This window comes from Lycium barbarum, chromosome 6 (assembly GCF_019175385.1).
Source record: "Lycium barbarum isolate Lr01 chromosome 6, ASM1917538v2, whole genome shotgun sequence".
NCBI classification, from domain to species: Eukaryota; Viridiplantae; Streptophyta; class Magnoliopsida; order Solanales; family Solanaceae; genus Lycium; species Lycium barbarum.
This window is the reverse complement of record NC_083342.1, coordinates 24,187,315-24,192,819: the sequence shown is the minus strand read 5'-3', so window position 1 is coordinate 24,192,819 and position 5,505 is coordinate 24,187,315. Positions and strand designations below refer to the sequence as shown.

The 5,505-nt window shown below is 30.8% G+C and overlaps 1 long non-coding RNA gene across 5 annotated transcripts; it reads right to left on the bottom strand.

Annotated features, from left to right (window-relative positions):
* Positions 1 to 582: 582 nt before the first annotated feature.
* Positions 583 to 4,547, bottom strand: LOC132643637 (uncharacterized). Of its 5 annotated transcripts, XR_009583692.1 has the most exons (5): positions 4,390 to 4,547; positions 3,862 to 3,982; positions 3,636 to 3,734; positions 1,947 to 2,209; positions 583 to 909 (listed from the first exon to the last, which is right to left on the bottom strand). It is a non-coding gene; the product is annotated as an uncharacterized LOC132643637 (long non-coding RNA). The 5 variants fall into 5 exon arrangements; XR_009583690.1 differs by lacking the exon at positions 3,636 to 3,734 and having other exon boundaries at positions 4,390 to 4,538; XR_009583693.1 differs by lacking the exon at positions 4,390 to 4,547 and having other exon boundaries at positions 3,630 to 3,734; positions 3,862 to 4,383.
* Positions 4,548 to 5,505: the final 958 nt, after the last annotated feature.

The following is a 5,505-nucleotide window of genomic DNA, read 5'->3' as shown; positions in this document are numbered from 1 at the left end:
TATTTTGTCACCTAAACATCATACTTCGTCTTGAAAAACTTTTCGTGACGAAAAGTCATGGGTCTATACTTATTTCGTCAATCATTTGTCCCTAAACGTGGGTCGCTAAATGTATACAAAGACAATTTAGCGTTTCGTCGCTAAATAAGATTGTATTGACTACTTTTTTTTTCCCGTCCCCAAATGCATAGTATTTACGACGAACTCATTCGTCAAAAAAGTTTAAATTTTTTGTAGTTAATAGTGCGTTTTCGTCACTAAAAAGGTTATTATTGCCGACGAAATCACCTTGTCACTAACTTTTTAGTTTAAATAGTGACGACATCAATTGTCTCTGAAGTTATATCTATTTCGTAGTTGAATAAGTATAGTCTCGTCACTAAAGACAACCTTTTATGCACAAAAAATTATTTCGTCCCTAAATGTACAAATTAGTGACGACTTGTCTTTTACAAAAATGGCTTGCAAATTTGTAGTTGAAACATATCATGTCGTCGCTAAAACTATTGTTTTTACCGACAAAACAAAATTGTCACTATAAATTGCAGTGATTAGTGACAAAAAAATTGTTGGAAATGCCTCTTTGCCAACAATATTATATTTTTGCTATATATGAATAATATTCTCCAATACAACTTTAGCAACTTACAAATAGTTATTACATACACAATTCACATTTCGTATTAAAATTTCACTAATGTTTATATAAATATATTTCCTAAGGTTAGTAATGGTACATAAAACTGATGTACTAAATATTTACTCACTTCCAAAAACTAAATACTCCTAAAAATATGTTGCTACTTCAAAAAAAAAAAAACATAAAAGCTGCAGGCGTATAAAATATAGTAACCCCAAAACCAAATTTTCTTCCAATAACTTGTGTGTTAGATGAAACATATTGCCAGCCTGCAAAAGAAGATAAATAAAATTACATTTTAATAAAAGGAAGCTATAAAGTACACATGTAGATCAAAATAGAAAACTCTGGGCACTAATGAATAATATAAAAACATCTATAACCAAGCTAAAGCTAAGAAGTCATCAAGTAAGACCATGCACCATGAAACATAGAAGAAGAGAGCTAATATTCACTATAAATATTGCATATTTTCACAAGATTATATTAGCTCTCTTTATTTTCTTTTACATTCTTTTCTCAAATGTAGAAGATACTTTTTATGTAAGATTTTAATGTTTCTAGTACAGTGATCTGTCTCCATTTTTAAAATAGGCTTCTTGATTCAACCATCTTTATAAGGCAAAAATCAAATATTTAGTTTAAATTTGGAAGTCATAGCACCTCTTGGTTCATTCAATGAGATACTCCTTTACCATGTGCTAAGTCATGAATTAATTGTAGCAGTATAGAAGCACTTCAAAAACATGATAGGAAATACACTTTCATCTTGAGCCAGTCCTCTTTCAAGTAACGGTACTCAACTTAAGCAAAAGGATACATTAGAAGTTAGAAGTACAGAGAACTAATTAAATTACAGTTGAAAACTATAGAACCAAAGAACACAACAACCTTTTAAAGACTCAAGATCAAGCAACTTTTCTGGTTGAACTTAGAATACAGAAAAAGTAAGTAAATTACAACTGAAAACTATTGAGGCAAAGAACAAGCACATCAACCTTTCAAAGGACCAAGATCAAGCAACTTTTCTTTTTGAACTCAAAAGATAATGAATGAAAATATTCTATGAACATGATAGTGAACAATGTAAATTGCCTCATCTAAACCATTTGAAATTAGTCATAATGTAAGAAGCCTATACTGTTAAACATAGTACAATAGAAAAACTTAATTTGTCGTAGAAGCCAACGAAAAGGAAGTATATGGGAACAATGAAAAGGCAGACATAGTGAGAGTGAGAAGAGCTGATTACATTAAAAAATATTATAAAGTTAAATCCATTAAATTTTGATGTATTCCTAATTACCTTAAATGGTTTAGAGCTGGAATTCTCACCAAGAATTTCTATTTAGCTTCATTAACCTCTGCTGGCATGTTCTGCGAGCTTTCCTCCTTTATAGCAAATTTCTTGAAAATATCGTGGAGCCTACTACGCCGATAGCATATTTCTTGAAATGATCGTGGAGCCTAGTACGACAATAGCAAATTTCTTGAAATATCGATACAAATTATTAGTTATTCAGAGGATAGCATCACAATTGTGTAGTGTGTCTGAAGTTGCAAGATGTCCTGCACTCAAAACAAATGTAGTCAACAAAGGGTATGAAATAGATTTTAAGGCTGTGCTGCTTGCAACATTATTGCATAAGCAGGTTTCCTTTTCACTATCTCATTTCAAAATAAAATTAAGAAGTCAATTCAGCATAACCAGATATGACATCTTGAAACAGCATAGAAAGACATTTCACGCACTTACAAGTAAGAGTAAATGGCTGAAAACATCCCTCAACTATACCCCAAGCCGAAACTACATCTTTAAACAATCATAAAAAATAAAAGGGCAGTCTGGTGCACTAAGCTCCCGCTATCCTTATACAATCATATTAAACAAAAAACATCCCAAACTATCCTATAAATAGCAGGTTACATCCTTCAGTTTTTTTTTCTGTCAGAAAACTAACGGTTCCATAACGTGCACACTTGAATGAGTTATTAAATCAGTTTTAAACCCATATCGTTGACCTTGGTGCTTTACTCTAGTCTGCTGCTACTTAAGAAATCCCAATTGAATGTAATTCGTCGACGATCAAGGAAATGCGAAGAACCGATAAGGGATATGGGTTTAAAACCGATTTAACCGCAAGTAACAAAGTGTCAATTTATTTGCGACAATCTTAAACTCTGCTTGTTAACTCAAATTTAGTGCTGTTATATTTAATCGGTAGTACTATGAGCTACTTATGTGGTAACAAACATAATGATATGTATGTATTTCATGCCGATTTTTATATGCAAAAATGTATACTACAAATAAGTAGGATGTATGTGCAATAAGTATTGATTTAGAGATATTACTAGCCAGTTTCAAATCATATTGGATCCTTTGTTGAAATTCCCAAATATCACCTTTCATCAGGAATTCACCTCAGTCCTCTCATACGTCTTTGATCATTTTAATTACTTTAACTTTGCCTCAGAGCTCTAATTGAAATTGAGTAAATAAATGCCATCATAGCACATCCTGTTGAGCCACTATCAGTAGAAATGATAGTTATCATATTAGACTATAACTCCAGTCCATAGTCACTCATACCAAATGAAAATTCCAAATCATCAAAGTTCACTATGCAATGTGATCAGTTCTTCTTTATAGTTTATACATGAAGTTCCGAAGTCAGAATCATGAATTTCAAATATGAAGAAAGAACTAACAAAATCATATACTTTGTAAATAGTTCAGATATTCAGATAAAATTACATTCAATTAGTCATTCCACTTTTATTTCCAGTTGAGTAATAACATAATTCTCATTCGAGTGAAACACATAATGAATGACTAAGTCTAAGTTAGTTGGACAATATGCCAGAAAAACAACTATAACCATTCATTTTTATGCATGAACTTTCTAAGCTAGTTACAATCTTTCTCTACAACAGTTTCTAAAATTAGCGACAGTGAAAATTAGATTAATCACATTTGAACACTGACACTTACTAGGACTTGACAGTCTGGATGCTTCATCACATTAGGGATTCAGGTGCTTTACCGGTCTTTTGGTTAAATTCCAAAGCACCCCCTTGTAATGGCCTACCACTACATTTATATATAGATAGCCATTGTCATAACCTTTTAATATGCCCAAATATTTATTAAGTATATGTATATCAGTTTTGTAACAGATTTCAACTAAAAGACGATTTCAGAGGAGAAAGAATCTAACCTTTCTATATAATACATGCATCGAAATTGAACCCGACCATCCATCTTCACCTCCTTTGCCAAATGAACCATAACAAATCACGTTGGAACGTTTTACAACTGAATATCCATATTTCAGGGACCTTTTAGGTGTAAAAGAAATGAAAGACAATGCACAAATTAATTCTGCCAAAACCATATCCACATAACCATAACACTAACAATCAAAACAAAATCATGCCTTCTTCTACTCCAAAATTTTGGAGTTTTGCAAATGAATTTCATATTTGAGGAACCTTCTAGGTGAAAAAAATCAAAGATAATGCGAGAATTCTGCTAAAATCAGTTCCAGAAAGCCATAACACCCAAAATTAAACTAATTATTTTCTGCTACAAAAAAAGTTTGAAGCTTGTATCAGAAGAAAGAACAGAAACAGAACAGATTCTGTGAAGGAGCCGCAAATTAAGAAAAAGAAGAAGAAGAATACCAGTAAACTAAATCAGAAGCGAGAACATACCACACTAGAAACGAAACTAGAAGATAACTCACCAAATTATGGGTAGAAGCAATGGAAGAACAAGAGCTCAATAAAGCGGTATAATGAAAAGAGAAGAAAACCTAATTGTAATGGAAACTAAAGAGCGCGAAAAGGATTTTGGGAAAAGTGATTGAAAAGAAACCAACTTGCCGCCTTTTCTTTTGGGGAAACTTAAAAAATAGTATTTGACTACGTTTTAGGCCAACTCATCACCCAAGTTCTTGAGAAAATTAATTATTTCAAATTATTTAATATTTTAACTCAATAATTTCTCCTATTAAGAAGAGCCGGTTGGGCTCACTTTCACGTCGTCCATTCTAATTTAATTTTAAAAAACATGTGGGTCTCATATATATTAAACAACAACTAATATTATAAAAAAAATTGTGAGCCCCATAATTCTAATATATATATATATATCCGTTCCAATTTAATAAAAAAAATTGTGTGCTCCATATATATTAAACAATAACTAATATTAAAAAAATAGTGCAAATTAATAATGTCTAAAAAAAAAGTGCACCCCATATTAAAAAATCAAACAATATTCATGTAATTTTCAAAGTATCTCATTAAGTCAATAATGATGGATTCATTGCCACGTGCATATTCGTAGAAAACACTAATATAATAAAGTTTTAAATACGGAGCACAAACTATAATGTTATATTAATCGTGTTTTGAACATAGTATCCCATATTGACAAAATCAAGCAATATATATATAAAAAAAAAGTGAATCCCATATTAAAAAAACAAACAATGTCAAAAAAAAAAAATGCAGACTTTGTATTCATAGCAAACACTAATATAATAAAGTTTTAGATACGGAGCACAAATTACAATGTTATATCAATCGTGTTTTGAACATAGTATATACATATATATATAACATATATATATATATATATATATATATATATATATATATATATATATATATATATATATATTTGCATAAAAATAGTGCAAACTAATAATGTCCAAAAGGGTCGGCCCCATACTAAACAACACCAAGCAATATAAAAAATAAAAAATAAATAAAAAAGAAACTATATAAAGCATGGGTTTAGACCCATGCTTCGTCGCCCGTTGTCCCTTAAAAGAAAGGGTGGGCCCCATACTAAA